Genomic DNA, 17,348 nt, shown 5'->3' on the forward strand with positions numbered 1-17,348 from the left:
ATCTCTCTGTTTTTTAAAGATTTATTTATTCATGCATACAAGAGCTGGGGTACAGGCCAGAGGTGCGGGGGGTGAGAGGATTCACCAGAGACAGAGTGGGGAGCAGAACAGGCAGACTGACGAAGTACACTGCTGAAGGGAGCAGCAGGTGAGGCAGGAGAGGTCTGCCGCGCCATGTGGGTAGCTCCCTGGCCAGCCAGGGATTGAACTTGTGTGCAGAGGCTGCAGATTGCTTCACAGTGCGGTGCTTAACCCCTTGCGCCACCAGGGAGCCCCCCCCCCCAAATCTCTTTTGAATCCACTCACCAAAAGCCTCATTTAGTGCCTGTAAAACAACAGCCACACCAGAGCTCACAAACTCAGAGAAGGACAAGGCATGTGGCCTCTTCTGCACCAGGCTTGTTATCTCAGGACGGATGGGGCACATACAAGCATGAGAAACAAGGGGAGATGTGAGGCAGGTGTGATGTGGCCCCTTCTCTCCAGGCCCTAGAACCCTGAATTCGACTTAGAAGAATCGGGGCGGGAGAGGGACTTGCTTAAACAAACAGAAGGAAAGGGTCCATTTCAGACTGTTTATGCAACATTGGGGAGTAGGAATAGAAATGCTGTGCTTGAGAATTGCTGGAGTGGAGGCCACAGTGGAGTATGGGGAGGAGAGCAGCTTAGGAGGAACCTGAAAGCTTGCCAAGCGCTCGCTGCTTCTGCCCAACCGTTGCCATGTGCACCGGGATCACAGAAATCAAGTTCCCCCCAGACGATTAATTCCTTTCTTTTTCCAAATTTTTATTTATTTTTGTGAAGAAGAAGTGGGGTGTAGGCCAGAGTTGTGGGGGGGAGAGGATTCCCCAGAGACAGAGTGGGGAGCAGAACGGGCGGATCCACTGAAATCCACTGCTGAGGGGAGCAGCGGGGAGACAGGAGAGGTCTGCTGCGCCATGTGGGTAGCTCCCTGGCCAGGGATCGAACTCGCGCCACAGTGGCTGCAGGTAGCTTAAAAGTGCTGAGACATATCCCCTTACGCCACCAGGGAGGGCCCCCTAACAATTAATTTCCACTGGCTGTCATCACAACGTTCCTCCAAGAGACTCAACTTCCCCTGCAGGGACGAGTCAAGGGATGGACGTTTACACACGTCAACAGGGCTCCCAGGATGAGCCACCGCAGACTGGCCAGCCCCACTGAGAGCCCTCGGGAAAGGCCTTCATGCTTTACATCTTGCTTCGACGGCTCCACAGCACCTGGCTGCAGCAAGGCAGGCCATGGGCTCCCAGCACAAAGCTGCACTTTTCAAATTGTAAATCTGAAGCACAGCTGAGGCACAGAAAGAAAAACTCCAGGTACCCGGGGCCCCACCACGGACAGTCTAGTTTATTTTACAAATTTATTTTACAGTAACTCTGTTACTTCCAGCCAAATCCCAGGCTGTGTCTATTTCTGAGTGGGTTTCAAAGTTTTCTTGCCATAGGATGCTCTTCGCACAACTCTGGCCATGACAGTGTGAGAAAGTGTGCAAGGGGAAGGACTATCCTTGTGAAATGCCAAGAGTAAAGGAGAAATACGTGTCTGCAAAGTGGAAGCTTGGCGTGAGCATTCACCGAGCAAGACCCAGGGTCCCGCAAGGGCTTGATAAACAAGAACTTAATGACCATCACCGAATGAATGAGCGAGTGGCTGAAATTTTAAGAGTCCTGGGTTTTGAACTGGCCTGTCTTTCACATTTTGTAATGCTGTCATTTCATATTCCCGTGAAGAAAGATCATTTCCCCTTCTGGGTAAATTTCCCTCTACTTTCTTTCTTTCATCTTTTTTTTTTTTTTTAAATTGCAGTAACATTGGCTCCAACACTGCAGTGATTCAGAGGTCCTGGCTCACACCTCTTCAGATGTCTTTTACCGCGCCACACCCACCACCAAGGCGCACACGGTCCTCCACCAGCTTTCATGACTTGGACAGACACAATGATCCGATGAGATAATGATGCAGGAGCCCAGCCGCTGGGTTCAGTGCCACACACGGGAACGGAAGGTCACCATCACCCCGGAGGACTCTCAGTTACCCCATCTGTCTAGCGATGTCATTCAAGACACCTTCAAAAAATAGCAGGAGTTTCCCTCTCGCCTCTCCTGATGTTGGGTCTCCAAGGAGATCTGGATAACTTGGTTTGCTTTTTCTATGCAGGCAGGGTCAGAGGCAAGTGGACAGGTCAGAGGTTATCAGAAAATACAGACCCACTGTCCTGGGATGACTACCCCAAAGCCCCAGTATCTTTAATTCCTGAGTTGAATGACTTTGCTCATAGTTTCTAGTGCTCCCCCCCTTTTTTGTCGTAGCTCCCCTGCCTAAGTAAGGTGGTGAGTATATCAGAGTAAGACCTCACTTACAGAGTATCTACCTGTGCTTTCTTCTTTCATTCAACCAACATTTTTGAGCTGCTGTTACGTGTTAGCATTATGTTAAGTGATGGATATTTAAACCTTTAGCCCAAGGAACTTACACTCATGTTGGGAAAATACACAGATGTTATTCTGAGTGCCGGCTCCAATTAATTAGTAATAATCACAATGCGAAAAGGATTACGGGGCCAAATAAAGACTGATAAAAATGCTACATAATCAATCAGCAGGAATGCCAGTGGGCACAACTGCAGAGAAGAACAACATATATGCTGCATATTAAAGAATAATATAAGAAGGTACCTCCTCAGCCTGAGGGTTGGATGTTACTCTATCGGGATAATATTACCTGTTCTAAATAAATTCCCCAAATACAGTGGCTTAAGCCCAGCCTAACGGAAGTTAATTTCTCACTCACATTATGTTCAAAATGGATTTTCCTAGATGGGAGTGATTTTGCCCCCAAGAGGTGAGTTGCGGACCCAGGCTCCTTCCACATTGTGGCTCTGCTGTCTTTAACGTGTGATTTCCGGGGGACTGTGCTCTTGGGCAGGAAGCCAGCAGGAGGGAAAGAGGGGTGATGCAGGCACACAGTTGCTTCTCAATTTCCGTGGTCTGAACGAGTCCCTCGTGACCTCTTTTCCTGCTTCATTGTTGATGCCCCCGGACCCCGTGCCGTCCAGACATGAGGGAAGCAGGCAGTATGGCTACAGCTGGGCAGCGCTTGCTCGCCCCACTCCAGCTCCCCTTGGCTACCCAGGAGTCAGCACTTTCAACAAGGTCCCGATTTCCTCTCGTCAAGTTTCTTTTCTTCACACTTGCTATGAGCCGGCTGCCTTTTATTCAGAAACTGGAGTCTAATTGGTATCTCTCTATGGGAACTATCCTCACCTAGTTTTCAGCAAAGACAATAGTTTCCAATTCAGGAACCCAGAGTCAGGTCCCACCATTCATGCTCAGGGCTCCACCAGGTGTTGTTGGGAGAGGCTGTTTAAGGAAAATCACCCAACAGGATATAGAGCCATAAAGATTTCTGAGCCTTTGCCCCCAGGGAGAATGCAGGGACCTGAGTTTCTCTTCACTAAGCCACTCCCTGAGACTTGGCCTTTACAGCTCAATGTTTGAAGCTCTGGGAAAGTTTATATAAACATGCTATTCTAACAGCACCTGGCAGCCCAATATAAAATTAATTTTACTATATCTTGCAAGCCATATAGAGCCTTTATTGTAGAGGACAGCATTAGATCTTTTCATAAAGACTAGCAGATAATTTTATCTAATTTCATTGACTCTGGTTAAATGCTGCTTTTCTTTCTTTTTTTTTTTTTTTTTTTTTAAATGTAACCCCTTTAATTGCTCATTACAGGGCCCTTCCCAGCCTCTCAATCGCTCTATCCACCTCGAGGAAATTCTGGATGATAGCAGAGTACTGGAGTCTCCCTAGCAGCTGACTCCAGTTTTCTCTGGAGTGAGACTGTGGGTAAAATCAGCATCTGGAGCCTTTCTGCATGGAGGGGCTGGCCCAGCCAAGCCAGGAGGGGTCCCTGTTGGATGTGTGCTTTGTCTCACTCCCTTCCCAAGCCAGCCCCCTCCCCATCTTAAGGACGGGGCAGGATGACCCAGTGGAAAGAGTGAGGTAGGACTAGGTTTATGTCCAAGTTCTTTTACTTGCTGTGTGGCCTTGGGCAAGTGATTATTTATTTATAGTGTCTGAATCTCAGTTCATTCTTTTGTTAACTGGGGATCGAAATTCCCTCCTTTCGCGTGGCGTGATGTTTCCAGGGGAGAGCCCAGCACTGCACCTGTAGGGGATGAGCACTACTCAGGAGGCAATGATGCTGCTTCCTGTAATAACAACTCCCAATCTCACTGCCTTGAGACAACTGAACTTTATTACTCACTTACTCCAAGTCCGGGGGTGTGTTTCAGGGGGCTATCTCCAGAATGGCTGTTTTCTATGGGTCAACTTGAGGACCAGGTTTGGTCCCACCCCTTGGTCTTCCAGGTCACCTTCTAAGGCCTTGGAGAACTTGGTTCCCAGTTCCCTAGCGGCAGGTGGAGGGTCTACAGGACAGGTGGGGTGACACATACATCATTTCTGCCTATATTCCACTGACCAGAGTCTGAGCCACACACCCCTCACCCCCCATGCATGGGCACACGGGAAGTGGAAGAGGGGAGAATCAATCAGATGAGAGTAAATGCCAGCAGCCTGGAACAGAGCAATCAGTAATGGTGAATGCTCTGAGTGACGGGAGAAAGACCTACTCCCCCCCGTTCTTCCCTCTGTGGACCCACCGGTGTGCAGTCCCTCCCTGCAGCCCAGGGACAGGCTGTACATCCCTGTGTGCACTGCAAAGTGGTACCTACCTTCTGGACCACGCAGCACACATGAAACCACTTCTCCCCTTGCATCTCACCCTTGCCCTCCTGGGCCTCTGCCTCCAAAGAGTGCTGCCTCCCCCCCCCCTTGCCATTCACCCCCTCCCCACATGACCAGGGCCCTGTGCAGGGCTTCTGCAGGTCGTTGTCTATTCTATGCGCATCCCCCCTCACCCAGTGTCTGGTTCTGATGGCACTGGCCTGCTCGGCTCCCCCAGGAAGCTCTGCTGACCCCTGTTACCTTTGGCCTCTGCCACGTCTTCCCCTGCTCCGAGCCCTGTTCACCCCCAGACTCCTTTATCCAACCACAGAGCCCCTCCCGGTGTCTCTTCTTTGGGGGGGGGGTGGCCTCTCCTGTATACATACTCTGCCTGGTCTGCAGAGTGACTGGGCACTTGCAGATGTGGTGGGTTATGTCCATGCTGCGTCTCTCCCAGGGGTGTTTGCCCTTTAGGAGGGGTGGGGGCGTGGAAGCCAGACCTGGAAGGTTCTCATAGGGGTCCCCTAAGGAGTATCGTCTTTCTCTACATGGGAAGACACGATTATGACGAGCACATGTGACTGTGACATTATATGCTTGTTAGGGCTGGGGTGTGTGTGTGTGTATGTGTGTGTGTGTGCGTGAGAGAGACCCAGACTTACTGATTCTTATAATTCAAGCTGGGGATCTTCATGGTGGAGAACTAGACAACAGCTGAGCTAGCAAATGGCATCTAACACTTTTCACTGGGACTCCAAAGACGCTCCCGGTGGCCTCCGGGCCCCTCATCATGGCACCAGAGCCGTGCAGGCAACTCCACTGCTGTCCCTGCTCTATAGACAATGAGGCCAAGGACAGAGAAGCACCTCGGCCACTGGGAAGTGCAGGCACCGGAGGACTGAGCGCGCCTCCCCCAGGACCCGAGTGGAGGTGCTGCTGCGGGTCCATGGCAGTGAGCCCCCAGGGAGTCCCGGCACAGACAGCTCCCTGGGCCCCATGACATGGACTGAGCTTCAGCTCCTGCCAACAGAGTTTGGAAAGCTTGTAGCCACCCCAGAACCCCAACTGCTTCTCCAGCCCCGCTTCCCGACCCCCATCCTGAGACTGCCTAGCAGGGCCAGGCCTGGCGGGCAGCCTCCTGCTGGCGGCCAGCACAGGACCGTGAACGTACAAGGCGACTTAGAATATTTTTCGAATACACCCAAATGAGGCTATGATCCTGTCTCCCCTCTTAGGCTGTCTCCATGGATACGACCCAGGACTTTTAGGTATCACAACAGCAACGACAACAACGACCACTACTACAATCAATCACACTTACTGAGCACCTACTGTATGCCCAAATCTCTGCTGGATGTTTTGTAGCTATTTCCTGGCTTATGTTTACCTCCCTGCTGGCGGGTAAGGTGGGTGAGTGGCAGTGGTTCGGCTCAAGGTCACCGCCAATGAGCGGCAGAGCTGGGATCAGGACCCAGCTTAGTTCGAACCTCCAGCCTGTTGGATTGGATTTACTCCCTGAGCTGCCTCCCTTCAAGCCCGTGATTCCCCAGAAGCACCAGCGGCCATCACGCATGCCCCTGAGTCAAGAGGATGGTCAAAGAGGGTTATTGCCAGATTGCCGCTGTTTGGGGGTGGTGTCTGTCTGGTGGGTGCCAGGCCCCTCCCGAGGCTGTGAGAACTTTCCTTCCCTGTGCGGATCAGGATGCACGACGGGCCTCCCTCTTCCTCCCCTCCAAAGCAGCCTGTTCCTACCGGGGGCCATTCAGCTGACAGCTGCGGAAAGGACAGCGCCTGCTGAAAAGGGCCCATAATTTCCCCCTGGCAAGAGACTGCAGTCCAACTTTGGAGAGGACAATTAGCGTGCTCTCAGCTGGAACAATGGGAGCAGCAACAGATGCTTCTCGTCCCAGGGATGCTCCAAGCCACGGCCCCTGCTGATGGCAGGCTTTCTTCTCCCCCGAGCAGGAAACCTGACAGCCATGCCAGCAGCCTGGGGGTGGGGTTGGCGGCAGAGCTGGTAGGAGAAAAGCATTGTCAGAGCGAACCCGGAGGAGGGAGGGTCCTCAGGGGTCCATTCCTACCCTCCTCTGATGCCTGGGGACCATCCCCCTTCCTCCTGGATGCAGAAGGAGTCAGGGCCAGCTCTGTTCTGAACCAAGGCTTTGGCAAACTTGGAAAATAATGCCACGTGGTTAAGAGCAAAAATTCCCGAGTTGACAGATGTGGGTCTAAGGCCCTGAACTGCCCTTGGGAAAACCTTTAATTTCACTAAGCCTCAGTTTCCCCATTTATAAAACTGGGGAATGATGATGCAACACAGCATCATTGTTTGAAGAGATGAAATTTAAAGACAGATGGAAATACCTAAAGGTTCTGGAAAATGCCTTTCGAGTTAGACGCCGTATCCAAGAGACAGTGACAGGCGCCACTGTCTCGGGGCCACTGTCTCGGGGACCAGTGTCTCTCGGCGACACTGTCTTGGGGGTGGCACGCTGTGAGTGCTCTGGGTACACGTCATCAGACGTAGAGGTAGTCAGAGGCTGGGGGTCTGCAGAGACCCTCGGACGGGCCACACTCCCACTGTCTTCTTGGAGATATTTCAGGGGCTGAAAGCAGTCGCCATGCGTAGGAATTTACCTGCTTGTGGCTTCATCAAATCTACTCTCCCTGACTGGTGACCCCCAAACACGTTAAGTGGTGTTGCCAGGTTAAAACACTTGTCTGAAGACATCGGGCTACGGTTTAACTTGTCATTTGGGCTAAAACGAAGATTTTAAGACTATAAAAGGAACACTTAGCAGTTTGCAAGTGATTGTCTGAGAGAATCTCCTTGTTTTGCAATAAAAACAAAAATAAAAAACAAATCAGATGATTATAGAAGATGGAGAGCTGCTTCTTTCTTTCATTATCCCAGATTTCACTATTGGGCTTGCACCCAGACATCGTCTTCTCCGTACTTTTAAGTAAATAAGTAGATTTTATCTTATTTATAAGTATATTTATACAGTGGAATATATATAATATGCATATAATTAGTTTCTCCTCCTCTGTGTTTTATCTCTTGGGCTTCTTTGTCAGTTTCTACTGCTCAGATAAAGCCCAAGTGATGGTTCTCCAGCCCGTTGATCCTGAAGCTGTGATTCCAGGCACAGAGAGAAAGGTCTGCCCAAGAATCACGGGTGCTGGACCCCAACTAACCCAGAAATCCTGCTCATCTCTCTGTCTCTGTGCCCTCGTTCCCACCGCCCAGCAGTGTCCCCATTTTATCTCTGACACCCATAATGAAAAGCAATTACCACAACACCCGCATTTGCTGGAAACCCACTGATCTGGCTAGTGCTCGATTTCTGTTGATTCAGCCACGGTGCAGCCCCTTGACCCCGTAACAGAGGACAGCAAGCCCAGACCCAAAGTAGGGGCCACTTGGCACTGTCCCTGGATTCTGGGGACCCCTGAGCCTCTACGACTGTTTCCATAATTGTTTTTTCTTCCCTCCTTCCTTCCTTCTTATTTTACTCTCCCTTTTTTTCCTCCTTCCTCTGTCTTTGCTTTTCTTCCTTCATCCATCCTTAAATATTGATTGGGTTTGCTGAGCAAACAAAGGTCACTGATGAGCGCAGGAGCTGCCTCGCACGGGGTGTCTTGCTAGTGTCTGGTTTCTGATGTAGTGAGGGCTGCTCAAAATCCACTGGCTATTGGCTGGGCTTGGAAATCTCTTTGTTATAAAGAATTTGACTCAAGACACATTCCTGACTATGTCGTCAACACTTCTTCCCTTTTCTAGCTTTCTGTGTACTCTAGTCTAGTTTTAAAAGAAAAAAAAAAAAAGACGATTTTCTAAAACTAAATAAAACAGAATCCAACTCCTCTGCCTTGAGCAAGAAGGAAATGGAAATCTAGGTGATGATTTTCACAAACAACCAAAGAATGGGTCAGCCTTGCAGCTATTTCTTCTGCACACAAAAATCGGGTTGCTGCTTGAGACTCAGTTGTCAAGAAACCACTAATAATCCGGCTCAATGAGCAGGCACACCGAAGGACTGATCGAAAAGATTCTTGCATCTGAGTTCTGGTGCACATTTTTCCTGTTAAGTTTTAACATATGTAGCCCGCAGGCATGCTTCACACGAGTCTCCAGCAGTCTAAGGAACCAATGATAAGTCACTGAAATGTGTAAAGATTTGAGAACGCGCAATTTTCACTTTATATGCTGTCAGTAAGTAACTATTCCAAAGGTACTTTTCTCACCACTTGGCTGTAAAAATATCCGTAACGCGGTGGCGCTCTGACAAAGTTACACATTTAATGAACACACCACCCTAAGGAATATCTCTTCAAATTTGATAACTGCCTCACTTGCATTCAAAGACATGTTAACTAGAGATTTTGAGTGAGCTGGAAATCATGCTGAAATATATCAATCCTATAGCGAAAATCCTCAACAATCTGTTTTACCTTAACTCAGCATTTACACCATCTGAGTGTGAGGGTGGGCGAGGGTGGGGTTTCAGCTGGATCAATAGAGAAAGGATTTGGTAACCCAGCAATGCATGGAAACAAACATTCCCTGAGAATGTTTATATAGTCCTACTTGTTCATTTTTCTGACCTCTACATCATATGCTACGTGTCTACCTCATGGGCACAGACCACACTATTTATATTGTTATTATGTCTTTTCTCCATCACCAGATTCCTTTAACACCCTGTGGCTCCTACTGCGTTTGGCATTTAGCAGGCACTGAGTCAATCGTGCCTTGAATGAAGTACATTTCCAAAATGCCCATTTATTAATCAAAATCAATAGGCAGATGAGAAAATATTCTCATGCATTCCTTAAGCAATTCTCCAAAAGTATCTGTGAACTTTTCTGAAGCTAATTTTCAGTTATTTCTTGCATTTGAAAGCATCACCCTAAAAGTTACATGAATAGACACAGAACTACCCAGTGCTAAACAGACAACAGCAATAGGCACTGGAGTAGGAGGCCTTCAGCTGAAAGGAACACCACGATTCTGTCTCAAAGCAGTTCAAAGAATGTGCAGTAGTTTCACAAGGGATTGTGCAAGTCAGAAAGAAGGTGGGCTGGCTTCTGGGTTGGCTGATTCAGTGATGGAATGACTCTCCAAAGGCCTTTCTTTTTGCTCTTCAGCTCTGCTTTCTCCCATGTATTGGCTTTATTTAAGTGGACTCTCTTGAGGCCATGAGAGAGATATTTCTCTACAATCACCCCGACTGCATCAACATGCAGGAGGAGAATGTTTCTCTTGGTGCCTTTTTTTTTTTTTTTTTTTTCAGGGAAGAAAGCTTCCCCAGAAGCCCCCTTCAGATTTCTCCTCCCATCTCATTTTTTTCATGGGTCACATGACCAATTTAAATCAATCACAGTCCCAGCCTATATCTGAGCTGGAGCTAGACTTCCCAGAAGAATCTGGCCCTGAACCGATGGACACATCACCGGGTTTTGTTATAAAGCAGGAAGGAAAATGACATCAAGAAGGCAACTGCTTATTATTTGATACACTATTAAAATTAAAAGATTGAAAAGATACGACTAATCCTGCAACAGCATCCTCATGTCTAGAAGCAGAACAGAGACTCAGAAGCAGAGCAGAGCTAAGCACACCGGCGTGGAAGTATTAATTTTGACTTCTGTGAAGTTTCTCAAGTGAAGTTGAGAACTGAATCAGTTTCACTTTTTGAAATTAGGGACTCAGACACCACATCCCTTCCTGTAAAAGGAGACTGGGAAAAATGTTAATGTCTGCTCCTGGGATTGTGGTTTCCAAAAGCTGATTACCTAGAAAGAAAGACAGAAGCACATACAGACTCTCAGGCCAAGACAGCAGTGGGGCCAGGTTGGGATCTGTAAAATCCCCCATGTCCAAGAGCCCCAACGGAAGGTGTGGTGTGGTGTCGCAGCTGATACTAATCTGTGGACTCTGTTATTGGCACATGAAAGAATAAATGAGTATAAGCACTTATAACTTTTTATGCAATATGACATGGCCAAGATATATTGTCAGCAATTACGATTCTAATGATTTATTTTTATTAAATTTTACAGAAGCATCCATGGTGGAAGGGCTAGGGAAGCAACTGCTCCATTGCTACAGTTCACTGGAGAAACATTATATAAACTGCCTGAGGAAGAGCCAGGGAAGAGCCCTAAGCACCCTGGAATCCTGGAAGGAGGTGAAAAGAGACCAGCTGGATAGAGAGAGATGCATCAACTGAGGCAACATATGAACAATTAGCATAAGAGATTGTCACTCAAGAGGAGCCTAAAACCCTAAACACATATGGAAAATTAGGAGCCAATAAAACCAATACATAGAGAGGATTTTATTCAAGGTGGACAGCAAAATCAAAATATCTGGAAAGGCCATTAAAATAAGTATACTCAGTATCATTCACAACATAAATAAAAATATACTATCCATGTAAGAAATAAAAAGTTATTATAAAGCAAAAGAGGCAGAAATAAGATAGGAAAAGGAGGAGGCGCGGAGGAAAGAGTTAGAAATCCTAGAGATAAATCAAATCTCAAAGGACAGGGCAATCTTTGACTGGAAATGATAATCCAAAAAAAAAAAAAACAAACAAACAAAAACACTCAAGTCACTGAATTGAAGACATCATCAAGCCTGCAACACAAATTCATACAGAGATGAAAAACTGAGAAACTTGAGTTCCAAGAGGAAAACTAAAAAACCAAGGAGGTTATAGTGAAAAAGCAATTAAGCATGATAACAGAATTTTCGAAATTTGAAGCAAAGCCTTTGTTCTGAGAGAGCAGTTGATCTAAAGGTCTCCGAGGACTCATAAACGCCAGACTACTGCACTATCGGGCATTTTCCCCCAAGAAGTGTGAGTCACTCCCAGCAGCCCCCAACTGGAGACAGCCCAGTGTCTTCCCACAGGAGAATGGCCTGGCAAGCTGTGATGCTTCCACCAGGGAACACTGCTCAGCAATGTGAGGGAGCCATCGACACACTTAGTGACCACACGATTCTCCAGAGGATTAAGCTGAAAAGAGTAAATCGCAAAAGACTACCAACTACATGCCTTTACTTCCATAATGCTTCTAAAGTGACAAAATTACAACAAGGAGCTCTCAAGCGGGAGCAGCAGGAAGGGCCAGGAAGTGACTATGAAAAGGGCAACGTAAGGGATCCTTGAGGTGAGAGAAATGTCCGGCTCCTGACACACAGGTCAGGCTTCTCCCTGGGATAGTGTACTATATGGTTTTTCAAGAAGTTACCACTGGAGGAGCTTGGGCAAAGGATACACAGAATCTCACTGTATTATTTCTGTATTATTCATTGTTTGAATCTATAATGATCTTAACATTTTAAAATTTAGTTAAAATAAAAACCAGATTACTCTTAGATAATCATGGAACCATATAAAGTAATGAGAAAAATAATGGCCAACCTAGATTCTTCGACCTAGCCATGATATTTTAAAAATGAAAATAAATTTAAATATTGCTAGGGGAACAGTTTTGGCAGGCCTTTGCTGAAAGAATTACCAAAGGATGTGCTTCACTAAGAAGACGAGAAGTCTAGGTGGAGGGAGAAAAAATAAAGGAAAAATATCCCAGGTATGGTTTTGAAAATGTCAATGTAATTAGTGCTTATCTGTGGTCTAACAAGCCATCCTTTCTGAACTGGGGTTGGCAGTCCAACAGTCATGAAAAGGAAACTGTGTAGGAAAATACACTGACATTATTGGCTTCAGTGGGAGGAAAGTAGAACCATGGATAACCTTGGGTTCTGTCAGAAAATGTGTTATGTATGGATGTTAGAAATGTAAAGTAGGGGCCTCCCTGGTGGCCTAGAGGTTAAGTCTCAGCACTGTCACTACCATAGCCTGAGTTTGATCCCCGGCCAGGGAGCAACCCACATAGCGCAGCAGACCTCTCCTGCCTCCCCGGGGCTCCCCTCAGCAGTGGATTTCAGTGGATCCTCCTATTCTGCTCCCCACTCTGTCTCTGGTGAATCCTCTCACCCCCCACCTCTGGCCTGTACCCCAGCTCTTCTACAGAGAAATAAACAAATTTATAAAAAAAAAAGTGTAAAAGAGGCGCTAAAGAAGTGAAAAGTGATTGATAAACTCTTAAGCTGTCTGACAACACAAAGAAAACACCAACAACAGGAAACAGAAAAGTCAGTGAGGGGGCGAGGGCACAAAGGGAAACACTGAATGGGAAACAAAAATAAGTTGGTGGACCTGACTCCAAATGCATTTTGAATCATGAAAGATTAATCCCATCTGCTAAAGGGCAGCAACCACTAACTTGGACTGAAAAATACTAAAGTAGTGACAGAAATGTTCAAAGTCAAGCAATGAAAAAAATGAAAGGAAATTATAATTTTACACATACAACCACATTCCTACCAGACATTCCAGAATTGGTCACAAAAAAGCCTTAATAAGGATAAAAACGAAAAGATGAAAAGAACAATCTAATGATGTGTATCAACAGCAAGTACCTTATACATTTGATCGCACATGATTCAGTGATTAAGAAATCGGAAAAAAGAAAAAATAATGACTTGAAAGTATGTTATTACCCAGACAAAAATAACTTTGACAATATGTAACTGAAATATTCATATGCACAGTAAGATATGCTTCTTTGTCATGAAGGTCTTCCTATACTAAATCGTGGTGAGTGTTCATGATTATAATCTCTTCCAATGAGCGTGTTACAATTCACTTAACCAATCTTCTATCATTAGATATTTATACTTCTTCAAAGTTTTCTCAATTATAAACAGTTCAGTGAATATTCATGTACAGATATAACTTTCACTTTCTTCTATAAATGCCAAAACGGGCATATAAATTTTAATGCCTTTGAGACATATCACTATATCATCAATATGAACTTTTACAAATGCGACATAGGGCATTTATTTTATTATCTACTCATTAACACTGGAAATTATCTTTCTTTCTGACTTTTAAATGAATATGGAAATGTTTTTTTCAGCCTTGATAAGTAAAAATATATGTCTACTATGAGGAATTTCATATAATTTAGAGAGGTCAGGAAAGAAAGAAACACCATAGCAGATTTTAAAAAACTGTTAAAATTCTGGTATATGACTTTCTAAAATGTCTTTTTTTCTATAAAATTAAGTATGCTCGTTTTTCCATTTTAAAATTTAACTAATTCACCTACGTAAAAATTCACCATTCTTAATGTCAAGTTGTCCAAGTTTTGACAAATGTGTATTGTTGGGAAATCATCAGCACAATCTAGATATAAAACAGTTCCAGCTTCCAGAATATTTCCCCAGACTCCTGTGTAGCCAATTCCTCTTCTGACCCCCTCGTGTTCCTATAGTTTGTTTTCCCCAGAATGTCACACAATCATCATACGGTATGTAACCTTTTCAACTCCCTTCACTTGCTGCTCGTATCAGTAGTTTTTAAAAATTACTGGGTCATATAAGTTTCTTCTAATCTTTGCCAGTTTTATTGATAAAAATGACATATTCTTCTGAAATTTCACATTTGCCTCTTTTTAGTGAAATGAAATATTTTAGATGTTTATTGCTCATTAGAAATGTTGCTAGAAGGAATCACAATAGCATCTCTAAAAATCTATGACGAGAGAGAAAAATACTGTGTGATCTCACATATATATATGGGCTCTAAAACAGGGGAACTCACAGACCCTGAGTAGAACAGTGGCACCCAGGGTTGAGAGGTGGGGAAATGGGGAGATGTTGGTCCAAGGGGATAAGCTCTCAGTTATGAAACGAACCAGTTCTGGGGCCATAACATGCAGTGTGGTGATTATAGTCATCACTACTGCATTGTGTAGCTGAAATTTGCTGAGAGTTGATCTTCAGTGCTCTTGCCACCTACACACAAAGGTAACCATGTGAGACAATGGCTGTGGAAATTAACCTGATGTGGTAATCATCTCACAATATATACATACAGTAACCCATCATGAAGATTAAACCATCACCAAGGCATCACATTTTACAACCTAAATAGATACAACTGAGTGTTCTGGTTGCGGCTGTGCTATTTCTTTAGTTGACTAGTTGACAACATTGTGTGTGTTTCAGGGGCACAGGCTCACACCTCTTCACACGCTGATCACCACCCCACACCCACCTCCAAACACCACAAGCTCACCACGATCCTGTGCAACTGACATGTATCAATCATACATCAATAAAGTTGGAGAAATTATACCCCGAGTCAGGTTTTCCTCGGTCTTTATCGCTGCCCATCAGTGATGTGGTTTTACTGTCTAATATTTGAAACTTAATTGACCAAGAAATCTCATCTCTGCTCTGGTTTATATTGGCGCCATCTGTGTGTGATGAGGGGTTGAGACACGTGCTTCCACCAGATGGGCCAGGAGCCAGGACCTTACATGTGCATGTTGGTGGAGGTGGAAGATGGTCTAGTCCTTCTGCCTGAACAGCAAGGACAGGGGGAACTGGAAGCCTGTGAGGCCACATCCTCAGGCATGCGGCCTTATTCTCACCGTAACTGTTTCTCCTCAGTCATCCCAGAGCCAGTATGATGAAAAATAATGAGCTTGTATCCATCAACATTTATGAGGTTAGTTTCAGGCTAACAAACAAGGCCCTCCAGGCAAAGTCATCCACCTGCCAGAGTAGAGGAAAGGGCCATTCTTCCAGAAGTTTCAACCATCTTGCTCTAGTGAGACTGTACAACCTTGTGGTAAAGGGCAAAATCCTGCAGTTCAGCTGATCCTGGGTTCAAGTGCTGAATCTGACCACAGACTGTGAGACTTGGTCGCTTAACTCTCTGGAAACGTGGTTTCTTGGTTAGCAGAGAGAATAATAAAGGCATCTACTCCCGAAAGAGTCAATGGAATTTGGTCTAGAATAGCTCATGACACGGGGTGAGGAGGCTATTTCACGGAACCAGGTGCTGGCAGCTGCTGCTGTCGCCACTCAGAGTATCAGTGACGTGTAGGGGGTTTGTGCTGTTCCTGCCCAGCCTGAGTCAAATGCACAGGAGAACAAGGGAAACCGGCCGCTCATCAGAGTGAGAACATTCAGAGCTGTCTTGGGATCCATTTCCTGTCTCCATGTTTCCTTCCACGAGACTGAGCCGTGTTCTGTGAGCACCAAGCCTTGACCCCAGCTTCCCATCAACAAATCCTGCTGAAGATTGGGGGTAACAGACCAAAATGGCTTAGTTACCACCTCCCTTCCCAACAAGGAGTCCTTTCTGTAGATGCAGAAACTGGAGCAGAGAAGCAAACAGTGGATTCAACTCAAGCGCTGCAGGGCGCTGGCAGGCACCCACGCTTTCACAGCATCACACAGCGTGCTCTGCAAGAGTGTGGGGTTGGGCGTTTGAAGATCAAATCACTCACTCTCCTGAATTTCCTCATCTCCACTCTTAGAAAAAAATGTGATCGGGATCCAATGGGAACTAGACAGCCACAAACACTTGGTCCCCTTCCTTCTGTCTTGATCATTTTAGCTCTTGGGGTCTGCTGTTTCTCTTCTTTCTTTCCTCTGATGTTTTTCTGACCCCTTGTCCAGTTTCTAGTTGATGAAGACTTTTGAGGCCTGGCTGTGGGGGGCAGAGGCACACATGTTCCACTCTCCATACTCCTTGGCAAAGCAAGGAGTCTGGCTGCTGGCTTGTGCTTTCTCCTGGGGGGGGGGGGGGCGGAGGCAGGCATGCAGAGATGGCAGCCAGCAAAGAACTTTCTGGAAAAATGCCACCTACCTCGAAGTACCTCTCCATCGTGGGTTCCTCGAGCCCTTGCTGGGTGCAGGGTTGCCACACAGAGCTCGCCAGGTAAATTTTCACCAACCCATCCTAGCTCACATGTTAGGCCGGCACCTCTTATTCTTACCAAGATGTTGCCCTTTCTTGGGGAAAGGCAGGCCTTGGTGGTACCAGCCTATTTCCCTGGCTCTCTTGTTGACACTCGAGGCACCATCTTCAAAAGCAGTGTGTGCTTTTGTGTGGTAGGGAACCAGGAGGGGTCCAATTTTGCCATCAATCATATTTAATAGCATATGCTATTAATGTAATTTTGTTATTGAAGATTCTTAAATCTATTCAGTGGCTTGCACAAGACAATTATGGTTTTTAAAAAGTACATGCATGCAATTGGATATCACCTTTAATTAGAGCTGTGGCAATTAAATATGGTCATTATAAATGTGATATAAAATATTCATTAAATAACGGTTGACGTGGCATTTCTTTGACTTAAAGGAAAATGACATTGGGATCAAACAATGAGAATTCTTATTAATTATTTGGTGTCTTAGAAGAGATTGTCTGCTAGGAGGAGGATGTAAAAGTGGGGAGAAGAAAGCTGTTGACATTTGGAACAGCTTTTCTTTGCCTCGGAGCCAAGCTCAGCTCCACGCTGGGTGGCTGGGAGTTTGAAGGCCTATTCGTTGCCCAAAGCCAGGCTGCTCGCATTCAGGTTTCAGACCTGATCACCAACGAGGCCCCCCAGTCTGCAGAGGCCCCTCTAAAGCGAGGCCTGGGGCCTGAGGTGTCCACAGCATTCTCTTTGTGAAATCGTACCTCTTTCATGGAGTGTCCACAGTG

Source organism: Talpa europaea (assembly GCF_964194135.1).
Source record: "Talpa europaea genome assembly, chromosome: 16".
In the NCBI taxonomy this organism is placed as follows: domain Eukaryota; kingdom Metazoa; phylum Chordata; class Mammalia; order Eulipotyphla; family Talpidae; genus Talpa; species Talpa europaea.